Genomic DNA, 27,849 nt, shown 5'->3' on the forward strand with positions numbered 1-27,849 from the left:
CTCCAATGATTTAGAAATTAATCATAAAAAATCTAAAATGATTACCTTAAACCGCAGGCCATTCACCCAAGGTAAATGGCATATGAATGGGAAAACCCTAGAGGAAGTAACATCATACAGATACCTAGGATTGGTGGTGGATGCTAGAGGTAATTACACGGCACAAAAAGAAGCAATAAAAAACAAGACGCAGGCCCTTACTTACGCCTTTTGTAAGCTAGCAAATTCAATCTGTGGTCATGCTCTGAACCCATTAACAGCTGTAATGAGAGCGAAGCTACTTCCAACTATCACCTATGGGACCAAAATAATGAGGGGGATGGAAGTAGGTCTTCTGGAAAAGCTTCTGATAAAAACCTATAAACGCGTTTTTCGGCTACCTGGGCGTGCATCGCCAGCCCGGGTCAGACTGGAATTCATGCTGGTCAAACAGTCGTTAGCCCGACCGGCGGCATACATTAAATGCTGCTACAAATTGAGCCGCGCTTCAAAGGGGTCTTTAGCCAATCTAGTCTGGCAGGAAATTATCCTAGAAAGAGGGAACTCCAACTACATAAAATATCTAGAAGAAAGTAAGAGTCTTTTGAAATTAGATGAGGTATGGAACAGGTCCCTACCCATCCCCATTTTCAATAAAGCAGTGAATAAAGTGAGTAAATTACAGAGCTGGCTAGAAGATAAGATCTCATTGACCAAAAGGGAGCATAGTTGGTTGATCCTTAACTCCTACAAAACATTTAAAGAATCACCACTTATGGCTGGCTCGTACTCATGGAAAATCAAGCAATCCTTTCTCAGACTTAGGCTGGGTGATGTCCCTACTTTAGACCTCATGCCAAAATTGAAGAAGGAGCGGCAAGTAGACTCCCAGGAGTGCCGTCTCTGCCATCTAGCAGAATTAGATCCTGCAGACAAGCACTAATTGCAGCTTTTAACCCTCAAAATACAATATTGAACATTAGGCTGGTTCAATTTTTGGAAATTTTCACTCATAAAACCACAACCTCTCGAAATGACCAGATAGAGGGAGGGCGGAAACGATAGCGAAATCCCTATAACCCGCTTTTGAACATCCTAAAGAAGGGAAGGCTCCTATGTAGTCCACAGGGTTGCTTAGCTCGTGTCGTAATAAAGTCCGGTTTCAACAATCAGACGTAAGTAGGGGTAGATAAAACTGATAGAAGGCCTATTCCCACTTTGTCCTACATTTACCAATGCCTCATTTGTCTGCTACTGTTCTCCTTAAATATCTCGGGGGAAGGATATTTCATATAGCTTTTCATTTTAAACACAGGATTTTATCTGACGTTGTATTTATTTTACCCACAATAAGATTGTTCTGTTGTCCCATTATTAATACCTATAGCACTAGTATGTTCCTTTCTTAAAATCTTTATATAGAAGAAAAACTCACTAAAGTTTTATGGTTTTAATTAGCTAATAAACTTGTGTTTTTACATATGTAGGTACCCAGGGAGAAGGAGGATGTGACAACCTCCTGTCTACCATCCACTGCCAGTCCATGGAGCAAAGATACATAATAACATATTGCCACATGGATAAGCAAAAAATAGTGAACTTATGTTGTCAGTTGGAGCCAGATCTGATGCCAGCTATTAGTTATCCAACCAGCATACCACCCATTGTACAAGTTATGTCAGTATTATGCTTTGTAGCCACAGGGTCCTTCCAACATACAGTGGCCCTAACTGCTGTTATGTCCCAACCTATGTTCAGTCTGGTTTTGAAGAATGTCCTCTCAGTCATGTTGAAATACCTTCACAGCCATATCCGGTTTCCCCAATGTGAGGATTTAGCCCATGTGAAGGCTGACTTTTATGGTTTTGCATGCAACCCACATGTGATGGGGGGCCATGGATGGCACACATGTTGGCTTTGTCCCACGGCAGGCCAATGAACAAGTTTATATCAACAGAAAGAACTTCCATTCCATCAACGAGGAAGTTGTCTGTTTGGCAGATCCGTACATTTCACATGTGTGTGCCCATTACCATTATCCGAGTTCAGGTCATGATTCCTTCAAAATGCAGAATAGCACCATACCCTAGCTGATGTCACAACTGTACCCAGAGAGGGCATGATTGGATGGTAAGTCACGTCTGTCCTTTTTGTGTGTGTGCAACGTCAGATGCTACAATCATGAAGTGAGTGACTCATTGCAGCATTCCTTAACAGGAGACTCTATATATCCAAACTGTCCTTGGTTGTTGACGCACCAAAGAATCCAACTATGCCATGGGAAGTCTGCTTCAATGAGGCCCATGGAAGAACATGTGGGGTAGTGGAGCAAGCTTTTGGGCTCCGAAAGACCAGATTTAGCTGTCTGGACAGGACTGGTGGAGCCCTACTCTGCTCACCTGGAAATGTTTGTCAGATCACTGTTGCATGCTGCATGCTTCACATCATAGCCCTGCAGAAGAATATCCCATACATCCCAGAGGAGGGGGAGCCTGCAGTGCCACAGGGTGAGAATCCTGAATTGTCAAGTGAGGATGACAGTGGTGAAGAGGAAGGAGCTGAATTGTAGGAAGATCTCATCAACAGATAGTTTTCATGAGTGTAAGCATGTCATGTTGTGATGTAATGACTGTAACTGTACAATGAACTGTAGTTGTGAGAATGTGTGGAGTTGAGTGTTTTAACAACAACTAGGGAGCTGATACTCTGCAATATTCAGCCAAAGGCTGCTTGAAGAGTTACCTTTTGACATATCCCTGCCTTGATGATGTTGCTTTGTTTGCAACCGTTTCCTTGCAATGTAATTGTATTTCCAGTTGCTTTCTATGTGATTTGTTTAATAGGTATGTTTTCAAGCCTATACTCATTGTTTTGTCTTTGTACAGGTACCTTCACCATGACATCCTTGTGGGCATTTTCAGAGTTACTACAGGTACCTGATGCTGTTCTGACATACCAAATGGACATAGAATGTACCAGGTAATGTATGTCACAGATTTGGGGTGTATGAGACCTGTGCCAAGGCAGCTTGCACAGTGTTTGGGTGGAAGGTGGGAAGTGCACATTAGACTTGTTTTGTGTGCTGTGTTGGGCCGATTGCATCATGTGTGTCATCATGTGAACATAAAATATGTAGTCATAGATTCCGACCAAGTCATTCACCCTTCACATTGGCTAAACACTATTTTTGTATGACCTTTATGTAGCTATAGATGTGTTTCATCATTGCAAGCCACATTGCCTGTGTCACAACATTTACATATGTTTGTGTTATACCACCAGATGCATGGTCATTGGATTATAATGGACCTGTGATCAGGGACTGTTGTACTGCGATCTGTCTGTATCTTAGATTATGTGATGTTGGATTACTTTGGTGTGGTATATGATAAGGCTCAAGCTGGTGACATCATCCACTTTAATTCTTTAATTTTATGCCTATTCTGCAAGACAATGTCTGTCAAATCTCTTCCTTTCATAGTCTTGGGGCTGTACCTTGGAATATGTACTTTGATTCAGTATGAGTCACACATTCTTGTGTCAAAAAGGTCCAGACATATGGACAGCCTATGTGCTGTACACTGGAATAAAATATTTAGTGTGACCATATATTTGTTCGTATGTGTTTGTGTGTAATAGTTGTTACCCTGAACCTGTAATGTGTCCCTCCGTGCACAAGTGAGTTATGTCTTCAACACATGGTTTACCTGGTCTTACATCTCTACATAGCAAAATGTTGAAATTAAACAAGCAGACAATGAGTTTGTGATAGTTGAATTTATTACAATGCTGATGCAGTAAATACAATTTGAACAGAAAAGAAGAAAAACATAAAGTAAAGGTGCCAGTCATGGTGAATGTAATCATTGGAGTAGATGCCACACCATTGGGAGTCCAAAGTCCAGAGTACCCTTCCCATTGGGACTAGTATGTGGTTGAGGATCAGTCAACAAAGTGAATGTCCAGCACACAAAGGAGATCCTTTAGGAAGAGGTCACTTGCTGGCAATGGTGGGTGTCTGGCCATCTGCACCTTCTGGGTTCTTCGCTGGATGTCCGCTCTTGCATGGTGTCAGGGGGATCTTCAACTACAGAGGCAGGGGTATCTGGGACAGGTTCTTTCACTGGCAGGGCCTCCGTTCCAGTGGCTGGAAACATTGTAGATGTGTCTCATCTTGATGAGCCAAAGGAAGGGGACGATTGGTATAGATAAGTCCTGCTCAGGACTGTGTGAATGTTCCTTGTCACCCCTGTTAGGGAGGCCATGTTGGTATTGTGGGATTCCATCTGTTCTTGATCGTCCCTATGCATGTCCCTCTATAGCTGCGTGATTTCCCAGAGTTTGGACAAGACCTGGCCCATCACACCTTGGAACTCCTGATAGACCCCCAAGATGTGGCTGATAGTATCCTGGTCAGGAACAGCCCCAATGGCCTCCCCTCCCCAGCCCATAGCATCCCTCCCACGTACCATGCCCCCACAGCCCTGTGCCCTTGCTTCGGTGCTACGGGGTGCCCTCTCCCACTGGTTCCTGGACCCTCATTGTCTGAAGTGTTGAACTGCAACTCAAGATCCAGGACGGTAGGGCACAAGATAGTAGACACTGTGCTCGGTACACAGGTTGGGGGGATGAATGGTCCCTGGGATGTTGAGGCAACAGAGCTGGAAGGTGTTGATGTGGCCACATTGGGGCTCAATGTTAGTGTCTGACCAGGTTGCTCAGATGGCCCACAGCTGTCATCCACGTCCAGACGTCCAAGAGTGTCTTCTTCACTGAGGACTTCATCCAGGAGGATAGTGGCAGTCTATCCTGTGGCCTCTATATGCCAAATGTCAGCTCAATCTGTTGATATGAAAGATACAATGTTAGTGGTTGTATTGTGACATCTACCTCCAACATTGTGGCAAGAACCCATGGTGTTGGTTGTATTGACTTGACATTTGTCTAAATCAAGCAGCTGCTGAAATGTGCAGATCATTAGCACTTGGCAATGCCATCTTGCCATCAGTGCAGGAAAAACAGTGGCTCAGCAAGAAATGTCTTTGACCATTTTGAGGCCTAGTTGATTGCGATGCAGGCAGACCCAGGAGTTTGTTGTATATGTGACTGGAGTCATCATGTGGTCAGTGCATTCTGGATGTGTCTGATGCCAAACCCATTCTGGTTATGCTTCTAGAGGCCTTTTGAGTCATTGTTTTGCACACTGGGTAAGCTGCCCTTCCTGTCCTCAATAGTTTAATCTTGGGTTAGTGGGTTTAGATGGAGTTAAGTAGTCAGACACATCTCAAAATTGAGCACATGATCTATATCTTGGTCACTACCAGAAGAGTAAACCTCAATTCAGAGTTAGCAGGCAAGGGTATTTGGACAAATGAACACTGGTCTGGTGTTAGGAGTTACTGAGATAGTGCCTCCTCGGACTTGCAGTCAGGTCACTCTCCATACTACACAACCTTGACAAATGTTATCCTCCCAGGTCAGTAAACTTCAATTGAGAGTTCATAAATAAATTGATTTGGGCAAGTAAACATTGTTTTTGTGGTAGCAGTTAGAGACACAGGGCCTATTGGGCTTTGCATTCTGGTGACTCCCTGTACTTCCCACCACCTTCAAATGCTATCCTCCCAGATGAGTGGAGTTCATTTTAGAGTTGAGATACAAGGGTATTTGGGCATGAGAATTGGGCTCGAGTTTGGAGTTAGAGAGACAGAGCCTCCTGACATTATCAGTCATGTCACTCCCTCTACTTCATACACTTGATAAATGTCATTGCCACAGGTAAGTACACTTCATTTGTGAGTTTCCAAAGAAGGGTATTTGGAGAACTGAACACTGGACTGGAGTCTTGAGTTAGTGAAACACTGCCTCCTGGGAGTTGCAGTCACATATCTCTCTGTACTACACACACTATACAAATGTTATCCTCCTCTGTGAGTACACTTCAATTGTGAGTTAAGACGCAGGGGTCTTTGGACAAGAGAACTCTGGGCTGGTGTTTGGAGTTACAGAAAAGGGCCTGCTGGGAGTTGGAGTCATGTCACTATCTCTAGTAAACACACTATACAAATGCCCCCCCCCCCAGGTGAGTACACTTCATTTGTGAGTTACCAAACAGGAGTCTTTGGAGTTGAGGACACTGGGCTAGTGAGTGAAGGATCAGTTACGGACCCTCCTGTCCTTAGAAGTCATGTCAGTCCCTCTACTACACACACTATACTATACCAATTTGAGTTGCTGAAACGGTGCCTCCTGCGAGTTGCAGTCAGGTTATTCCATCTAGTTCACACACTTTTCTGATGCTATTCACACAGATGAATATATTTCATTTGGGAGTTGACACACAGGGATATATGGGCAAGTGACCACTATGCTGTTTTTTGGAATTACAGATACAGGGCCTGCTGGGAGTTGCAGTTGCATCACTGTTTCTAGTACACACACTATACAAAAATTATCCCCCAGGTGAGTACAATTCATATGTGAGTTACCATACAGGAGTCTTTGGAGAAGAGAACACTGGACTGGTGCTTGGAGTGAGAGTAACAGAGACACTTGGGAGCTACAGTCATGCAATCCACTGTACTACATACCCTATACCAATGTTGTCCTCCCAGGTGAGTCCACTTCAATTAAGAGTTACTGAACAATAGTATTTGGACAAGAGAACACTAGGCTGGTGGTTGGTTTTACACACAAAGGGCCTTTGTGGCCTTAGTATTCATGTGACTCCCTCCACTTCTCACACTTGACAAATGGTATCCTCCCAGCCGAGTAAACCTAAATTGAGAGTTGCCCAAAATTTTAGACAAGTTAACACTGTTCTGGTGTTTGGAGTTGCTGAAACGGTACCTCCTGTGAGTTGCAGTCAGGTCACTTTCTCTACTACACACACATGATCAATGTTCTCCCCAGGTGAGTGCACTTCAATTGAAGGTTCACTAACTGATGTATTGTAGCATGTGACCACTGTGTTAGTGTTTGTAGTTACAGGAATAGTGACTCCTGGAAGTTGCAGTCAGGTCACTCTCTCTACTTCTCACACTTGACAAATGGTATCCTCCCAGGTGGGTGAATTTCATTTGCGATTTGCCAAATAGAGGTATGTAGACAAGTGACCACTGGTCTGGTGTTTGGATTTGTAGAACAGTGCCTGCTAGGAGTTGGAGTCATGTCAGTCCCTCTACTACACACACTATACAAATGCTATCTCCCCAAATGAGGACAATTCAATTGTGAATTGCTCAATAGAGGTCTTTGGACAAGTGAACACTGGTCTGGTGACTGGAGTGACAGTAAAAGTGGCACAAATTGAGCTGTGAGCATGCATGACATAGCATTTTGGTGACATATTTAGTGTTGTGACTTACCAGATTCAACTCCCCCTGGTATTCCTTTCAGGCCCATAGGATGCAGGATGGCCAAGACCTTCTACTCCCAGGTAAAGAGATGTAATGGGGCACTGGGAGGGCCACCACCAGTCTTCTTGGCCTGCAGCTGGTACCTGGAGACCAGGGAACGGACCTTGCCCCTGAGGTCATTCCACCTCTTCCTCATGTCCTCCGTTCTGTGCAGGGTGGTGTCTACAGCATTCACTCTGTCAATAATCCTGTCCCACATTTCCATTTTCCTACTGAAAGGAGTATGCTGGACTTGTGCTCCAACCAATTGTGTCTCTACTCGTCTGATTTCATCCACCATGACTCTTAACTCAACCTCAAAAAAACAGGGATTTTTAGAATGTGACATGGTGGAACAAATAAAAAAGGGTGACATTGATTTACTTAACAGGGGAAGTGCAAAAAAGTGTGAACGCACAAAAGTGTGGGCAGGGTGTTCAACGGGGTGGTGAAACAAGGGGTGCCTCATCTGTGTAATAATCGATATGTGCTGGTGGTAGTTCTTTGGCTCCGAGCCGAAATGCAAAGAATTGTGGTCTGTGAAGGGGTGTGCTTTATAGTGTCCTTTGCAAGTGTGTCCAGTGTGGCAATGTATGTCAGCTGTGTTGTTTTCAAATTCATCCAATGTGCTGTTGTGTATTACTTTGGCGACCGCGGACCACCATGGTTGGTACCGCCATTGGCTGACCGCCATGGGGGTCCACCACGGCGATTCCCCATGGCGACTATGAGCTTGTAATAAGGTCAGTGGTTGGTTGCAGTGCTGACAGCACTTGAGGTTGGACCACCTATTTCCATGCTTCCGTGCTGCTGGCTGTCTGCCTTTTTTAGGTGGTGGTCAGCAGTCCTGCCTATATAACTCATAATAGGGTAATCTGAAAGACTGCCATCATGGCGGTCTTTTTAGGACAGCCAAAATGGCAGACTGGCAGTCTGAACGCGAAGCTTGTAATGAGGCCCTAAGTATGTTGTATGTGGCATTTTACTCCTGTTGCAAACTTTTTCTGCAGAGCCTAAAAACTTGTGTGGAATATGCTGGGCACAAGTTGCCAACTATCACCTGCACACAGACTTACTCTTCAATGCAAACATTTATAATTCATTCAATACCTCCATACACCTATAATGCATTAGGAACACATACGTTTTATATACACCTACACCCATCAGTTGGACACAGGCTGTACAAAATTAGGTAGAAAAGTAATATGGTAGCTATCAATCACTATTTAATCCGTCAAACAAACTAGCACATTCAGTGGATGATGTCATCAGTGATGCCATTGTTGATGTAATTTGCTATGTCATCAGTGATGTCATAAATGAAGTCATAGAACAAGTCATGATTATGTAATATGTGAGGTCATAAGCAGTGATTGAAGAAGGGCGCAAGATATAGTCAGCTCTGCTAACTATAACGTGTGAATTTCTGTAGTCTGTTTAGCTCAAAATGCTAATGTTGTCACTGACAAATTCACCTAACTATAATGGTACTTTAACCTTTAGTTTTTTCAGTGAATTTATACTTTAAAAAAAATTAAAAACAGATCTTTGTATCATGCTTAACTATACCATTACTTTAACCTTTGTTCTTATCAGTCAATTTTTAGGGCTTTTTTTTAACATAAAGTAATATTTTCTTACTGTACGCAAAGCCAACCCCCTGCATGAAGTTGGCCACAGGGCCTCATGCATTTTAAAGGGGAAGGGAGCAACTTGATCCCTCTCCCCAAACCTAATTAAGCCTGTTAGGCCCTGGGAACCTCCAAGGCCCTACTAGCCTCATGGGGACCCTACCTACAGGTTCTTTCTTTTTTTTTTTAAGATGAGGGGGGCCACATTGCCCCCCTCCTGAGCATTATAAGACCCGGACGACCCCATTCCCCAGGGTCACATCAGTGTACGCCACCTTCTATACTCAACTCTACGACAGTCCAATGTATGCTATCACACTGTACACAACTCCATTAATGCAACTTCATTCTGCACCACTCCACTCTGCACTGTTCTATTGTGCACAACTCCACTCTAGGCTATTCCACGCTGAGATATTACACTCCACCCCACTCCACTGTATGCCAATCTACTCTGTACCGCTCCACTGTACGCTTTACACTCGTCACTCCACTCTATACTGCTTCACTCTATGCTATTCCACTGTACATAACTACACTATGGGCCTGATTCTAACCGCGGCGGGCGGCGGTCGCCGCCCGCCATGCGGTTCCCGCCAAATGACCGCACCGCGGTCACAAGACCGCGGCGGCCATTCTGGCTTTCCCACTGTGCTGGCGGGCGACCGCCAAAAGGCCGCCCGCCAGCACAGCGGGAAAGACCCAGCAACAATGAAGCCGGCTCCGAATGGAGCCGGCGGAGTTGCTGGAGTGCGACGGGTGCAGTAGCACCCGTCACGAATTTCAGTGTCTGCTAGGCAGACACTGAAATTCTTTTTGGGGCCCTCTTACGGGGGCCCCTGCAGTGCCCATGCCATTGGCATGGGCACTGCAGGGGCCCCCAGGGGCCCCACGGCACCCCCTACCGCCATCCTGTTCCTGGCGACAGGATGGCGGTAGGGGGTGTCAGAATCCCCATGGCGGCGGAGCGCGCTCCGCCGCCATGTAGGATTCTGCAGGGCAGCGGAAAGTCGGCGGTACACCGCCGACTTTCCGTTTCTGGCCGCGGCTGAACCGCCGCGGTCAGAATGCCCAGCGGTGCACCGCCAGCCTGTTGGCGGTGCTACCGCGGTCATTCGCCCTGGCGGTTTTTAACGCCAGGGTTAGAATGACCCCCTATATGTCACTCCACTGTATGCTATTCAATTCTTCCTCACTCCACTGTATGACACTCCAGTCTACCGCACTCCACTCTGTGCCACTCCTCTCTATGGTACTCCACTTCACTCCACTCTACGCCACTCCACAGTACCCTATTCCACTGTATGTCACTCCACTCTACAACCCTCCACTCTACACAGTATGCCACTGTATTGCTACATGCACTACGTGCATGTGGCAGCACTACGTGCAAGGTAAACAGTGGTGCAGAGTGTGGACCATTGGCCTCTGCTTTCATTGGCCTTCGCTTCCATTTTGGTTCACGACTCCATTTTGTCGAGTCTGGTTCGGTGCGTAAGGCACTGTTCTGTGTTTTTCCACAAGCTTCGGCAAGCTGAAGGGTGGGGTGTTTTTCTGCTCAATTTCGCTCCATCTGCCTGGTACGAAGGGCGCTATTTACATTCCCCGAGCTATCAGTTAGAACAACAGGGGGATGCGCCTGTACACAAGGAGGAATGCAAGCTTCACCTTGGAGTCCTCTCCTGGGAACTTGGCCCGTTCTGAGGAGACGTCTCGAAGGGTGAACAAGGTACCGCCGATTGCACAATTTGTAAAGGAGGGGGTCTTTTTCTAGAAAAGACTCCTGGGCGTTAGTAAATACTATAAAAGTTGGGGGCCTGGATGGGCTGGTTTAGGAACTCTCTTCTGGGTTGGACGCAACGCCAGGAGGACTGATTGTCCCGAACAGAGGCTCCCTGTGCTAGCTGATTTGGGTTCCCCAGCTTTGTGTACGGCGGAGGGATGCAGACGCTCTTTTCGGTGAAGCTTTTCAATTTATTAAGTGTATTGTGTGTGCGCGCGTAATGTGTACTTATTCTGGCAGTCATTTTCATGCTATTGAGCATTGAAGTATATTGTGTGTGCGCGCGTAATATGCACTTATTCTTGCAGTCATTTTCATGCTATTGAGCATTGAGGTATATTGTGTGTGCTTGTATTATATGCACTTACTTTTGCAATTATTCACAGAGTGCTTATATCTTTATCATTATTCTCATGTTATTCTCCTGATGTATATGTATATATATATTAGTGTGGTTTAGTTTTGCTAGCTGAGAACTTGCCCCTTAAATAAACTTGATTATTCTACTTATGAAGGTGTTTGAGAGTGATTGCTTTACATTGTGCCTTAAAATATCCTGAAGTGCATAGTTTTGATATTCTGAAGAGTAAAGCAGCACAAATTGGCGTAGTCGGCAGGATTCAAAAAAAAAAAAAAAGGGAAAATGCTTAATAAGATCAAAGCGAGCTCAAAAGCAGGTTCTCATGTAGCAAATCCAGACATAGAAATACCGGGGTGGGAAACTGCCCCGTATAAACTTTTAGCTCAGGAATGGTCACGTTGTGCTGGTTTGTGTGAAAATTGGAATGCGTGTATGTTGAATGTGGAACCTGAAGATCTTATATGTTTACGGAAAGTTTCAATTGACAAGGGAAGGGAGGTTTGTGCGTTGGGGAGACGAGGCTGGATCTTGCTTTCTGCGTACCGAAAGTTGTATGAAAAATGTTTACAGTTACAAAAAGACCACGAGCAGCTGGGGAAGGAGTTAGTAGAAGCCCGAAATTCCTCTACCATGCTAGCTTGTCAAAATAAATTATTAAGTGATAAGTTGGAAATGTACCAACTGGTTGCAGAGAGAACGGCCGTTAGCGTAGCTAAATATAAACACAAGAAACGAAGAGGGAAAGTTAATAAAAAGAAGGTGCATTTAGCTATCTCTCAGGCAGGATTAGCCTTTGACCCTGAATTTTGGGATGGAAACATCTGGGATACATCTGATTTTTCAGATGGGTCCGGGGGCGATGACTGCCAAGATGTTAGACAGGAGAAGACAGAGCGCAGGAATGTTGTCCGTGCGCAGCCCATATATCGGCGAAAGTTACAGCATAGCCCAGCTAATCCTGGAGGGGTGATGTTGGATGCCCTGGAGGATTATACACAGCAAGAACTAAGTGATGTGATAGACAGATTTCGACAGAGGTCTGGGGAAACATTGCTTACGTGGTTGGTGCGGGTGCACGATATGGGGGGCCAGGGGGTCCAATTGGATCACGGCGACGCCCCGAGGCTTTGTATGTTAAGTACAGACCCGGTTATTCAAAATGAGTTTAAAACCTATCCAGGGAATGGTCCCATGACCAATTTGTTAGAGCTAGCTGCGCAAGGGTGTGCTCAGAAGTATCCGACAGAGTCAGACTGGCCGCCTAATGATAAACCTTGGTATACTTTGAGAGATGCAGTACAGAGATTGAAGGAAGAAGGGATGAAAACAGCTATCTTTATGGGTAATGCCCATGATTTGATGAATGGAATTTTAAGTGTGTCTGTGCGAAACCGGCTGATTAGGGCCGCTCCTCCTGCATATAAGCATGTCATCATGACTTTGTTAATTAATCAGACGGGTAACCCATTGTCTCAGGTGGTAGAAGCGGTGCGTGAGTTAAGTGATTTAGGAGAATGGGCTAAGCCAGAGAGGAATTCACGGTCTGAGAATCGTACTGATAACAACAGGGTGACAAGGCGAGACATGTTTCAGGCCTTGCTGCGAGATGGGGTGACCAGGAATGAAATTGATGGGATAAGCACCAAGGACATGTGGGAAATGTACCGCAAACGCGGTTTGGATAAAAAGGAGGGGAGCAGGAAAGGGAACAAGAAGGATAACAAAGTGGTGAACCAGAGAAAGGCAGGAGGGGAGGAGCGTGAGGGTGAAAAGGGAGAGAGAGGGAGAAAACCCCACAGTAGAGAGAGATCCCCAGAGGACGGAAATTGGGAGGAAGAGCACCGAAGCGCAGAGGGAACCCGGAGCAGGGAGAGAGACCGGGAACTGACAGGTTCCGGGAAAACTCGAGGAAGAGAGTGGGAGAGGGAGCTGGTAAGCTCAGAGAGGTTGCGAAGCAGAGACAGGGAGGAGGAGTTCCCTTAGAATTACCGCAAACTGTATCCAGATTTGACTTGGGCAGACTCTGATGTGCGCAGAGTGAAAATAGATTAGGAAACAGGCCAAACTCCGGTGCAGGGATGGGCTCGCAAAGATAACAGACCTCATGTCAAAGTAGAAATTTATTGGAAACGTGGAAATGTTCAAAAAGTTCGAGCCCTCGTTGACACCGGAGCGGAGGCCACTTTGATTCATGGCAATCCAAGAAAATTCAGGGGACAGTACTTCACCATTACGGGATTGGGCGGAAAAGAAACCCCGGCAGTGCAGATAGTGGTTCCCATGAAAATAGGGGCACTTCCAAAGAGAGAATGCACTGTCCTGATTGTGCCCATTCCCGAATACATTATTGGAATTGACATTTTGAAAGGGATGACCCTACATTTGGAAGATGGATGTTATCAATTTGGTTCCAAAAGATTTATATCAATAGCCGCCGCAAGGGTGGGGCTGTTGAAGATTCCTCCGGTAACACTTCCCCAAGCTACTAAGGTGATTCAAATGAAACAGTACAGAATACCGGGAGGACATGAGGAGATTAGCCAAACGATACATGATTTACTAGAGGCCGGGGTAATAGTTCCCATCACCACTGCGTGGAATAATGCCCTCTGGCCTGTTCGTAAAAGTGATAACAGTTGGAGGATTTGCATTGATTATCGCCAATTGAATAAACATACACCTCCTCTGACTGCAGCGGTCCCAGACACCATTACCTTGATTGAGAACATACAGAAACACAGTGGGACTTGGTATGCAATCATTGACATTGCCAATGCCTTCTTTACGATACCAATAGCTACTGAGAGCCAGCCTCAGCTGGCATTCCAGTGGGCGGGGCGTCAGTACACCTTCTGTAGATTACCCATGGGGTATTTACATAGCCCCACTATCTGCCACCGGCTGGTGGCAGAGCATTTGGATGAAGTACCAGTGGTTCCTGGAGTGCAAATTTCTCACTATATAGATTACGTGATGATGCAGGGAGAGACGCAAGAACAGGTGCAAATTCAGCTAGACAGGGTGGTGGAACATTTGCAGAATAAAGGGTGGGAGATTAACCCCGAGAAAGTGCAGGGACCGTCTCAGAGCGTGAAATTTTTGGGCATTCAGTGGAATCAGGGACACAGAGAAGTGTTGCCAAAAGTGAAACAAAAGATTAAGGAATTCGCAGTGCCGCGAAATCGGAAGGAAGCCCAGAGTTTTATTGGACTATTCGGGTATTGGAGACAACATATACCCCATTTGTCTCAGATTTTGGCCCCATTGTACAAAGTTACACGAAAGAAAAATGCGTTTGAATGGGGAGAGCAGGAGCAGCGCACGTTTGAATTGGCGAAAGACGCCATTCAGCATGCTTTGGATTTGTGGCCGATTCGAGAGGGAGACATTGAGTTGAATGTGACAGTCCAGGGGCAGTATGCCAATTGGAGTTTATGGCAAAAACAAGGAAGAAAGAGGGTGCCCCTGGGATTTTGGACAAAGAAGTTACCTGAGGCAGGAGAGCGGTATACTCCCTTTGAGAAGCAGCTGCTGGCCTGCTATTGGGCCCTGGTTGATACTGAGCAAATTACACTGGGACACAATGTGATTTTAAGGCCTGAAATTCCCATCATGCAGTGGGTGATGAGTTCCCCAAAAACTCATAGAATTGGACATGCGCAAGAAGCCAGCATTATAAAATGGAAATGGTATGTTCAGGACAGGGCCCGAGCGGGTCCAAAAGGGACCGCCGTTTTGCATGAGCAGGTAGCGCAGGCTCCAGTGGAGAATTCCGAAATGTTGCATGATGTACCTTCAGTGTGTGAATCCCCAGTAGGGTGGGGCCAGCCGTTCGCAGACTTGTCTGCAGATGACAAAAAACATGTGTGGTTCACAGATGGTTCAGCAAAATATGTTGGAGCGAAAAGGCACTGGAAGGCAGTGTCCTATAATCCTGTTACCAAGAAGCTTTTGACAACTACAGGACAGGGAAAAAGTAGCCAGCATGCAGAGCTTTATGCCGTGTATCAGGCTTTAAAACAGGAGCTACCCGGAAAATGTCACATTTATACAGATTCCTGGTCTACCGCCAATGGGTTAGCTACTTGGCTTCCCACGTGGCATGCACATCAGTACAAAATCCATAACAAAGAGGTATGGGGGAAGGAGTTATGGCAGGAGATCTGGGAAATGTTACCTCAAAGCACCGTGACTGTCTATCATGTGGACGCTCACTGTCCAACTGATTCATTAGACCGATGGTTCAATTGTCTTGCAGACGATCGAGCCAAGATTCAAGAGGCTGAAGTGGAGGCGCAGAGTTCTGATTTGGTGGGAATGGCTAAATGGGCACACCAGAAATGCGGACATCTTGGAGAAAAGGCTACTCACAGGTGGGCTGAGATTAGAGGGATGCATCTTCCCCTAGATTTGATTAAAACAGCGATCATTGAATGTCCCATTTGTCAGCATGCACAGCACAGACCGGTCCCACAGGTGGTGAGAGGCCAGCTAGGTAGAGGTAAATTGCCGGGACAGATTTGGCAGATTGATTACATTGGACTAATGCCAGTGAGCAGAGGGTGTCAGTATGCCTGCACTGTGGTAGACACTTACTCTGGTTATCTCATAGCCTTTCCCTGCAAGCGCGCAACTCAGCAGAGCACCCTGAAAACACTAGATCTGTTGATTCTGTACTATGGGGTGCCACTCCAGATTCAAAGTGATAACGCCAGCCACTTCAAGGGCAGACTAGTGCAGGACTATTGTGCACAACGCAATATTGAGTGGATTTTTCACATACCTTACTACCCACAAGCAGCGGGAATGATTGAGAGAATGAATGGGTTGCTGAAGGAACAATTGCGTAAACTGAATGATGGGACACTGAAGGGGTGGAGGGATAATTTGTATGATGCTTTGCAAATTTTGAACAACCGACCCCTAACAAATGCCGAGACACCTCTCATGAGAATGCTGACACCTGCTTTACAGATTAATCCGTTTACAACGAGCAATACCATTGTGTATTGGGAAACAGCTCCAGGAGCTTTGGCCCCATATCGAGCTACACCAGAATCTGCAGGACTTGACTTACATGCTTTACACATGCATCGATTGAAACCTAGAGACATCACTCTGATTGAAACTGGGGTGGGAATTCAGATTCCCCCTGAGCATTACGGTCTGATCGCCCCTCGATCTGGGCTTGCCTTGAGGGGCATCCAAGTTTTAGGAGGCGTGATAGATGCAGACTACCAAGGCGAGTTGAAAGTCATTCTTTTGAACAGTGGTGACACAGACCTAGTGGTGCAACCTGGTGATCGCGTTGCCCAAATTGTCATTATGCCGGTTTATGGAGGTGTTGTTAAGAAGGGGAGCGCCCCAGCTCTTCTCACTGTGAGAGGCAAAGGAGGGTTCGGATCTACTGACAAGAACCCAGGGGCCAAAGTGTGGATTGAATCCCCAAATAACCCTCCTCAACCCGCTGATGTCATCGCCACTGGACCAGACAATGTCCTGGTAGTTATGCGACCTGGTCAAGACAAATGGGAACATGTTCCCGCTGACAAATGCTATCTGCGAGAATGATAATACGGGTTTTGTCCTTTGTTCTTTTCAGATCATCCTGTGGAGTGCCTGTGCCATGAGTGTGGTGTATGGAGCCCGTTCGGGAGACTCCACCGGGGAGCGGGAGGGGCTCATAGCCCAAAAATTCAACCGTCAGCCGCAGATGCCAACGCTGCTGCATCAACCGAACAATGTTTGGATTCATCTAGCGCAGGAAGTGCTGAATATATCTCACTTCTGTATGAGTAACATGCAAAGCGTTCAAGATTTGATTACCACTTGTCTAGTGGCAGTGCCCACTCCTGCTGCTGTATTATTACACATCTTCAACAATACAAACCAAGATGGAATGGTGGATGTGAATGACGTTCGCTCCCATCTGTCACTCTATGAGTACTGCCGTCACTGCCCGGAGGTGGGCAGGCGGTTGTGGAGGAACATGACATCTATACTCACGTTTAACATCTCAAATGGGGATGTGTGCTATTCATTGACCTGTGATCCTATGAAAATAGGTAAATGTGCTCAGCTCAAATTGGAGAAAAGAGACAAAAACTTAACTGCTGCACAACGGACGTTGTGCCACTCACGGACTGACCTAACCTGTTTGAATGTAAATAATTCGATGTTTTGCCAACATGTGGTGCCTGCTGCCAGCCACATTCAAAATGTTAAGTTGCCTAAAGGTTGGCTCTTTTCTTGTGGTAATCTTTCTTTTACTTATATTCCAGCCAATCTAACCGGAGGGCCTTGTGCCTGGTCACGCTTAGGCTTTCTCATGTTTCCTATGGATACTGCTCTACACCCTCTCTATACCAGAGACACTATTCAATTACCTACGGACTGTGATTCTGAAATTTCATTGCTGTCCAAAACAGAATATGTTAGTTTAGCTGGTTCTATCGTAGGGGTGCCAGGACTTGCAGTATATAATACCAGAGTTATTAATAAACTTGCATGTTTAGTAGTCAAGAATATTAACTATACATCAGCTGCCTTAGCTGAGCTGTTATTAGATGTACAGGGAATTAGAAGAGCTGCTTTGCAGAATTGCGCTGCTATAGATTATTTACTGCTTAAACACAACCATGGCTGCAGTGATTTTGAAGGATTATGTTGCTTCAATTTATCCGACCACTCCATATCAATCAACTCCCACATAGAGGCCCTGCATAAGTTGGTGAAGGGGGTGCAGCAGGATGTTGACAAGGGGTGGTGGGATTGGGCTTTTGGATGGCTGCCTAATTTAGGCCAACTGCGTTATATCTTTGGTGTAATCATTATCATAACCGTTATTTTAATTTCATTATGTTGTTGTATTCAGTGTGTGCCTAACCTTCTATCTCAGTTTCGCCCAATAGCATTGCCATTTCAGCTTATAGGATATACTTAGTTGTAAGTTGGCCAAATGGTCCAAGGGTGGAAATGTATTGCTACATGCACTACGTGCATGTGGCAGCACTACGTGCAAGGTAAACAGTGGTGCAGAGTGTGGACCATTGGCCTCTGCTTTCATTGGCCTTCGCTTCCATTTTGGTTCACGACTCCATTTTGTCGAGTCTGGTTCGGTGCGTAAGGCACTGTTCTGTGTTTTTCCACAAGCTTCGGCAAGCTGAAGGGTGGGGTGTTTTTCTGCTCAATTTCGCTCCATCTGCCTGGTACGAAGGGCGCTATTTACATTCCACGAGCTATCAGTTAGAACAACAGGGGGATGCGCCTGTACACAAGGAGGAATGCAAGCTTCACCTTGGAGTCCTCTCCTGGGAACTTGGCCCGTTCTGAGGAGACGTCTCGAAGGGTGAACAAGGTACCGCCGATTGCACAATTTGTAAAGGAGGGGGTCTTTTTCTAGAAAAGACTCCTGGGCGTTAGTAAATACTATAAAAGTTGGGGGCCTGGATGGGCTGGTTTAGGAACTCTCTTCTGGGTTGGACGCAACGCCAGGAGGACTGATTGTCCTGAACAGAGGCTCCCTGTGCTAGCTGATTTGGGTTCCCCAGCTTTGTGTACGGCGGAGGGATGCAGACGCTCTTTTCGGTGAAGCTTTTCAATTTATTAAGTGTATTGTGTGTGCGCGCGTAATGTGTACTTATTCTGGCAGTCATTTTCATGCTATTGAGCATTGAAGTATATTGTGTGTGCGCGCGTAATATGCACTTATTCTTGCAGTCATTTTCATGCTATTGAGCATTGAGGTATATTGTGTGTGCTTGTATTATATGCACTTACTTTTGCAATTATTCACAGAGTGCTTATATCTTTATCATTATTCTCATGTTATTCTCCTGATGTATATGTATATATATATTAGTGTGGTTTAGTTTTGCTAGCTGAGAACTTGCCCCTTAAATAAACTTGATTATTCTACTTATGAAGGTGTTTGAGAGTGATTGCTTTACATTGTGCCTTAAAATATCCTGAAGTGCATAGTTTTGATATTCTGAAGAGTAAAGCAGCACAGCCACTTCACTCTATGTTAGAAGTCTTCAAACTGGGGGGCATGACCCCATAGGGGGGCCTCAAGTAATCCCAGGGGGCGCCAGACTCTGGCCAAAAGAAGCATTACACAGCTCACAGGCCTTTATTTTACGCAGAAGCATGGTATTGCATTTTTGAAAAGGTAACAATACTTAACTGCAATGTTTAAATAGGTCTAGATATATTTAAACATTGCCATATTTATAAAATAATTGTGAAAAATTCTGAGGATGATCCAATGATTTTTATTTTTCAACTGGGGGGGCGCGGCATTAAAAAGTTTGGAGACCACTGCTCTATGTTATTCCACTCTATGCCACTCCAATGTACGCCACTCCACTTTACATCACTCCACTCTATGCTATTCCACTGTATCGCCCTCCTGTGTGTGCCACTCCACTCCATGCCTCTTCATTCTATGCCAGTCCACGGTACACTACTGCACTTTACACCAGTTCTCTCTACATTATTCCACTGTACACAACTCTGCTCTTTGCAACTCTACTCTATGCTATGCCACTCTACCCCACTCCACTGTGAGCCACTCAAGTCCACACCACTCCACTGTACACTACTCCACTCTCCGCTCTACCACTCTACACCATTTCTATCTATGCCACTCCACTCTACATCACTACACTCTTTCCAAATCCACTGTATGCAACTCCATTCTATGCAACTCCACTGGATGCTAATACACTCTTCCCCACTACACTGTATGCTACTCGAAGCTACACCACTCCATTGCACACCACTCCACTCTGTGCTGCTTCACACTATGCTATACCACTCTACACCACTTCACTTTATGTCACTCTTTACACTACTGCATTCTACACTATTGCGCTTACACAAATCCACTCTATACCCTTCCACTGTATGCTATTCCACTCTTCCCCACTCCACTGTGTGACACTTCAGTCTACTCCACTCCACACTATGCCACTACACTCTACGCTAGTCCACTATACATTATTCCACTCTATGCCATTCCACTATACGCAACTTCAATCTATGCTATTCCACTGTATGCCACTCCACTCTAGGACACTCCAATCTAAGCTGTTTCACTGTAGGCCATTCACCTGTACTCTACTCTACTCTACGCCACTCCACTGTACACCACTTCACTCTACACCACTCCACTCTATGCTATTCCATTATGTGCCACTCCACTGTATGCCACTCAACTCCATGCCACTTCAATATATGCCACTCCATTGTACAGTACTGCACTCTACACCAATCCATTCTACTCTATTCCACTGTGTGCAAATTCACTCTGTCCCACTTCACTGTACGTCACTGCAGTTGATGCCGCCACACTGTACGCCACTTCACTGTATGCTACTCCACTCTCTGCTATTCTACTTTACACACTATATGCACTCCACTCGACTCAACTCCATTTTACGATGCTCCACTGTATGCTACTCCACTCTAACCCACTCCACTATACGCAACTTCAATCTAAGCAACTCCAACATGTGCCAATCCACTGTACGCTACTGCACTCTACGCTATTCCACTTCATGCTACTCCACTGTACATCACGCCACTCTACGCTATTCTACTGTATTCCACTCCAGTCTATGCTATTCCACTAAATGCCACATCTACGCCACTCTACTCTATGCTATTACACTCTATGCCATTCCACTGTACACCACTCCACTCTATGCCATTCCACTGTACACCACTCCAGTCTTTGCCACTCCACTCTATGCCATCCCACTCTACACCACTCCACTGTACACCACTCCACAACTTCACTCTATACCACTCCACTGTATCCTTTTCCACTCTACCCACTTCCACTGTACAACACTCCAGTCTACACTGCTCCACTGTATGCCACTACACTCTACTCTACTCCACTGTATGCTATTCAACTCTATCCACTCCACTGTATGCCACTCCACTATGCACCACTGTATACCACTTGACTCTACAACCAACACTCTATATCTCTACACACTACCACACTCTACAACACTGTACTGTATGCCACTCCAATGTATAACAATCTACTCCACTCTATGCCAGTCCACTCTACTTCACTTCACAACACTTTTCAACAGTCTACAACACATCACTCCACTGTCTGCCACAAAACTTTGCGCTATTCCACTGCAAGCCTCACTACTCTACATCACTGAACTACACACCATACCACTTTACACCACTACACCACTCCACTATCCACTACTACACTGTATGCCACTCAACTGTACCCAGCTTCATAACACACTACTCCATTCTTCTCTGCTCTGACACTGTACTCCACTCAACAACACTCTGTGCCTCCCTCTATGCTACACAATACTCCATTCTGTAGCACTCCACTCTACTCCACTGTATGAAAGTACACTCTATGACACCCCACTGTGCAACACTCCACCACTGAACTGTAAAGCTCTTTAATCAATGACAATAAACTGTACGATTTAAAACACCTTTTCATTAAACATTTAAAAAATGAAATTCACCAAAAAACAATGGGTAAGGATATGTTATAGTTAGGAAATCTTTATGTATCCTTTCTATACAAACCCACCTTAAGCTATACACACATAAAAAATTCTAAAGTTATAGTTAAAACATGAATTTATAATTCTTGCACCACAAGTTGTAACTTAAATTTATAGTTTAGGCACTACCTTCAATTTGCTCTAGGTTGCTTACCTCTGTACAATCTTGTCACCTTATATATTGATATATACATTACCACCATTACCTGCATGGTAAAGGCATGCGTGTAAAGACTGTGTTGTGAAGGAAGTGTGTGGTAAAGCAATGTTTCCCTAAATGGGCTGTGGCTAGAAACATCTATGTGCAAAATTTGCTAATATTTTTCACTGGGACATTTGCAGGGAAAGGCCCTCCAAAGAAGCTGGCATCTGATAAAGTCTAATTCATGCTAAAATGGCTGAAGAATTATAAGGGATAGGGTGGCATCCTAAAAAGTGAACCCACTACATTGTAACCCCATAAGAGTCGTATGTTGCTGCCCACTTGTTAATACATGGACAAATGAAACTTTCATGCAAGTGGAACTGTGCAAAGAAGAACCATTTACTGTTGTGCTACAAACATCCCTGGATTTATGTGAATACAATAATTATATTCCTATTTACCACAGGTTTGGCTGGAACAATCAAATGTTTTACTATGATATGTCGACGCTGTGGTTTCTATGATGCCACAGTATTTTGCATTGGACAGGTTCTGGTATTTTGTAGTGCTGAAATTGTTGCAAAAAGTTGAAAGTTGCAGTACACAAATGGACCATGAAAGTACCATGTACTGTTAAAGCTGCACAATTTCCAACGGCACAGGAACCACACTACAGAGACGTCACTAAAATCGGGGACTGCGTTTCTGAACTGTGCTGTCTGCAGCTCAGGCACGAACTCAAATAGTTGCTCATTTAGTGTAGGTGCTCCAGACAGTGCATTTTATTTTTACACAATGTCTTTTTAACTACTTTCGAGGTCAGGTTTGACACCACAACAATCTGCTGGCCTGTTGTTTTGAATTCCATAAGAAAGACATAAAGCGAACGTTGCTCGACCCAGAAAAGTATTACTCTCTTACAACATGCAATTGGCTGTACTGTATGGTGTATCATTTCGCTTTGCATGGAGTGCTTGCATTGCCATGCATAAGGAAGTATTTTACATCTCAAAAGTGCACTAAATCATCACAAATTAATTATGCATCTTAAAGATGCGTTGTATACAGACATCATCATTTTTTATTGTTTTTGACTACTTCAAGCTGCTCAAAATTCATGCCAAACGTATTGACTATGCCGCTGCTTGTAACTGACGTGCTGCTGAAGGAGGCGTTCATGTAGGACTGTTTCATTTTCTCAAGATTTAAAGACTTGGGCACATCATGGATTCATATGCATACATACTTTCATGAACAGTGGAAGTCCTATCATATTCTTGTTCTGTTCCAATGTTTGGGTGCAGATGGGATACATTTGCCTTTGTTTGAAGAAAGCACCTTTTCTGCAGCCCATTAAAAATTCAGGGGTATATTTATACTCCGTTTGCGCCGGAATTGCGTCGTTTTTTTTGACGCAATTCCGACGCAAAACTAACTCCATATTTATACTTTGGCGTTAGACGCGTCTATCGCCAAAGTCCATGGAGTTTGCGTAATTTTTTAGCGTGGACACCTACTTTGCGTTAATGATATGCAAGGTAGGCGTTCACGTCTAAAAAATTGACTCCGAGGCATGTGCGTCGTATTTATACTCCCGGGCAAAATTCACGCCCGGGAGTGGGCGGGTCAAAAAAAATGACGTACGGCCGCTTTTGCGCCGTTTTTTAGCACCTGCAAAAGGCAGGCGTTAAGGGACCTTTGTGCTCTGAAGGAGCCCAGAGGTGCCCTCCCATGCCCCCAGGGACACACCCTGTCACCCTTGCCCACCCCAGGAGGACACCCAAGGCTGGAGGGACCCATCCCAGGGACATTAAGGTAAGTTCAGGTAAGTGTATTATTTTTTTTTTTGTGGCATAGGGGGGCCTGATTTGTGCCCCCCTACATGCCACTATGCCCAATGACCATGCCCAGGGGACATAAGTCCCCTGGGCATGGCCATTGGGCAAGGGGGCATAACTCCTGTCTTTGCTAAGACAGGAGTCATTTCTATGGGGGTTGGGAGTCGAAAAAAATGGCGCAAATCGGGTTGAGGCGAAAAATTTGCCTCAATCTGACTTGTCCCATTTTTTGACGCCCAAGCCCCATATCCCCCTACGCCGGCGCTGCCTGGTGTACATCATTTTTTTTCACGCACACCAGGCAGCGCCGGCGGCTAACGCCGGCTAACGTCATTGATTAAATACGGCGCCCGCATGGCGCTTCAGAATGGCGTTAGCCGGCGCTAATTTTTTTGACGCAAAACTGCGTTAGCGCAGTTTTGCGTCAAAAAGTATAAATATGGCCCTCAGTAACCCTGCAAGTTAGCGCAAGCTCTGAAAAAAGCTCAACTCAGAAAAATTGAGAAGTGATAGTTCACGTTCGCACACTGTTTCTGTTTCCACGCAGCGATGTCATCAAGCACTGATTAGCACAGCTGTCGAGTTAGACTGCAAGATTTCTAAGCTGAATACAGAGATAATTAAGTTTAGGTATATTTTTGCTGAAAGATTGATACGCTAAGCTTAGAGAAATTTTGAAAAGCTGAGTCATATGCATTTCCATCAACAAAGCCTATAGCGTCAGGGGTATATTTACTAATATTTCATGCAACGCAATGCAGCAAGGCATCTACTAAGAAAAGGCACACTTCTCTCTCCTAGCACTGGTGTGATGGGTGCTGCCATACTGCTAGAGAGCCTGAGTTAGAGACAGGGTTGTTTTTGTGCAGGAAGGGGAATCTTCCTGTACAAAAACGCTAATAAAAGGCAATTTCCTCTTTCTATGTGCGATGCAGAATGCATCAAGCATTGAATGAGGAAGTTGTAAGAAGAAATAAAGATATTTCTCCTTGCTCCACCCATGTCACACTTACCAATGCACACTTTGCAATGCAGAGGCTGTTTGATGCAATGTGTTCCACTTCTTTGTATTTACTAAGCCATGTAAAGCTACACAAACCAAGGCTACGTCCCAAAGTTGATGGAACCCCGACGCAGAAATCTTTGTAAATCTGAACCTACATCCACAATACCAAAAACTACATTATCACTAAGGATGCCTAATTTCAACATCTAATATGCAATTTTGAGAGGTAAAGAGATTTTTTTTATATGAATTCGCAATTGAGGGTCACCAGCACCAACTATTTTGCTTCTCAAGGGTGAAACAATAATAATGTGACTCAAGGACAAGTATCTGAATATATAGGCTGAGGTTCATCTGAGCTGAGGCCATCTTCAGTATACTGCTAATCAATAAACGTTTTTACAACTGTCCATTCTCTAGTTGAGACAGTTCTCTAGTTGTTATTAGCATTATACACTAATGTGCCAGTGGGTGAAAGGGCACAGCACAGATCACTGACAGCGTATAGTGTGGAAAATGACCCTTTAATAAAGCAGGTGTACAATACAAACACTTAGGTATAGGCAAAACCTAGGCAAATCACTGTACAAACTATAAAATACCTCACCGTACATTACTAATCACCTACACCCTCACTTCCCCATCCCTAAGTACTCCCCACAAAGTGCCCCAAATTAACTGCCCACTAATGTACCTATTCTCTGCACCCTGAACTTTAGTTCCTTCCAACTTCTTGCCTCCTGCAAGTGTCAACTTCCTCTCCCCCTCCTTCAAACTATATTGCCGACCCCAAAGGCAATAAAACCCTTTCAAACCTAAAAAAGATCCTGGCAAAACCCTACTCAGAAAAATCCTATGTACGGAGGTTTTCTGCACCTTCCCCTAAAAAACAGTAGCCTACCCACCTGCAACTGCATAAGATATGGGTCCATCCCGTTGGTGGATAGATACACCGTATTGCCATGAAAAACTCTGTACCTCCTCATACCTCAATTGTTGCTGACTCATTCTTCCAACTCCTTCCCTTCAAAAATGTACCTATTCATTTTTCCACATGCTTTGCCTGTAGCTCCGCGTCAGTCTGCCCAATGTCACTCCCTTTTAGGGGTCACACTAGACCGTACCTGCACAGCGCATCTTAATTTCTTTCAAATCTTCTTTCTTTCAGATCTGCTAAGACATATGGGCAACCTTCCCTGTCAAAAAGCCTTTCCCATGCCGGCAGTAGCTCCTGCCACAACATGCCCCTTTCCCAAACCTCTTAACCCGGTTTCTGGGTACTTTAAAGACCAGCTGCACCCCTGTCATCTTGTGATTCATTGCTTGTCTTCCCATTTCACAAATGAATGGCCCTCTGTCCATATAATCATGCCATTCTACCAGAGGGCTGAAAAGGAACCTACAATTAATCCAGCAACAAAGAAAATTACCAACAACATTAAGCAATCACCACTTCCACCGCACACATATCTCTTGTAGCACTCTGAATACCAATGCCCCAAATGCATTATCCTGTCTGTCGAACATCCTCTCCTATCTGCTTTTGTGGCAGCCCCTATTCTGAAGGAATGCTCCCCATATTCTTTGCCTGAGAAATCCAGCTGTTCTAAAGTCTTCCACAGTATTGCCAACAGCAGAAAAGATGTAGTTTCAAATCCATCCCTTTGCCTAAACACCTTCCCTTCTGAACCCAGTCAGGCTTGCAGATATCTCTGCCACTAATGCACTGGGGCCAAATGTTGTACCTGGTACACTCTTAATAACACTTTCCTCCCACATGGCCTTAGGACTATCTTTGATCTCCTAAGAAGTAGGTCTTTCATATCTTTATTATGCTGCTCTACATCTGTAACACAATTGCCCCTTTACACCTCTACAGCTCCAGCAGTTCTGACACCTGGAATGCCCCAAAGAACACCCAAATCAGTAACAAAGAAAAAATGTCCCATTCCTGCAGGTAGTTGGAAGGGCATTCACCCCTCTGTGTAAAATAGACCACTTTACAGGATTTCTTTTTCTCCCTATTCCCTTTCTCTCACACTCAGTCTTTAAGCAACTGACACCACAATTCCCATGGCCATGTGCGAGTAGCCCAATAGTTCCTTACAAAGAAATGCTGCGTTTGCCAACTTACCAGAGATCGTAACCCTTGAGCAATCTTTTTAAATCATTTCCATAATAAAGTTTACCATAGTTTCACACCTCCTCTATGCCTCCTTCTTGATCCCTCTTCTTTGTTCCCTACACTTCAAAAACTTGTTCCAAGACTGAGCATACACCCTCAGCGTAGACTGTGTAGAGACTGAACTACAAACTTTAAAATCTTCATGCACCTATCCCCACAGCTCCTGTGGTACTGGAATCTTCTCTTTGTGTGCTCCCGCAGCAGGCCCACAGAATCTCCTCCACTGCAAATGTGACAAAGCATCTGCAATGTCATTATCAATTCCCACAACTTGCGAAGCCCGGAATACTATGTTATGCTGCAGACAACCTAGTGCAAACATGCTCAGAAACGTCAGTACCCTCAAGTATTTTTCTGTGTGTCTGTTAACTTTCTGCACCACCACCATGTTGTCCACATTAAACAGTACATTCTTGTTGGCAAACCTGTCACTCCACAAAATCAATGCAACAACTAATGGGAAGAATTACAGGAAAGCTGTGATTCTCCTGCCATTTTTTCATATGTCAGGCCACTGCTTTGCACACCAACATTCTTGCAAAAAAAGACCAAACTATGTGCCACGTGGTGCATTTGAAAGAATGTGAATATTTCACTTTGCTTCATTCTCTAGACCCAGAGTAAAATACAGTTGAAATGTTCCAGATATGAACACTGCATTTTCAGATGTACCTTCATTTATGCCGATAACTTTTTACGATGGTGAGGAGGTGACAAGGCCTGACAGAGGCAACCTAATTTTCCCACTAAAGGTCCTGCCTGCTCATACCACTCAACATCCTTGTGCCCCTTACCCCCCTCTCTGATTCGGCTGCTGCCAATTCTCCACCTGCACCCACTGTGCCTCATCTGTGTTACCTCCACACTGGATGAGAGTGTATTGCACCGATCACCTGGAGCTCTCATGCTGAAACTTAAAATACTCCCTGTTGCAAAACCTCCTATTGAAGATCCAACATGCT

The sequence above is a fragment of the Pleurodeles waltl genome, chromosome 5 (assembly GCF_031143425.1).
Source record: "Pleurodeles waltl isolate 20211129_DDA chromosome 5, aPleWal1.hap1.20221129, whole genome shotgun sequence".
In the NCBI taxonomy this organism is placed as follows: domain Eukaryota; kingdom Metazoa; phylum Chordata; class Amphibia; order Caudata; family Salamandridae; genus Pleurodeles; species Pleurodeles waltl.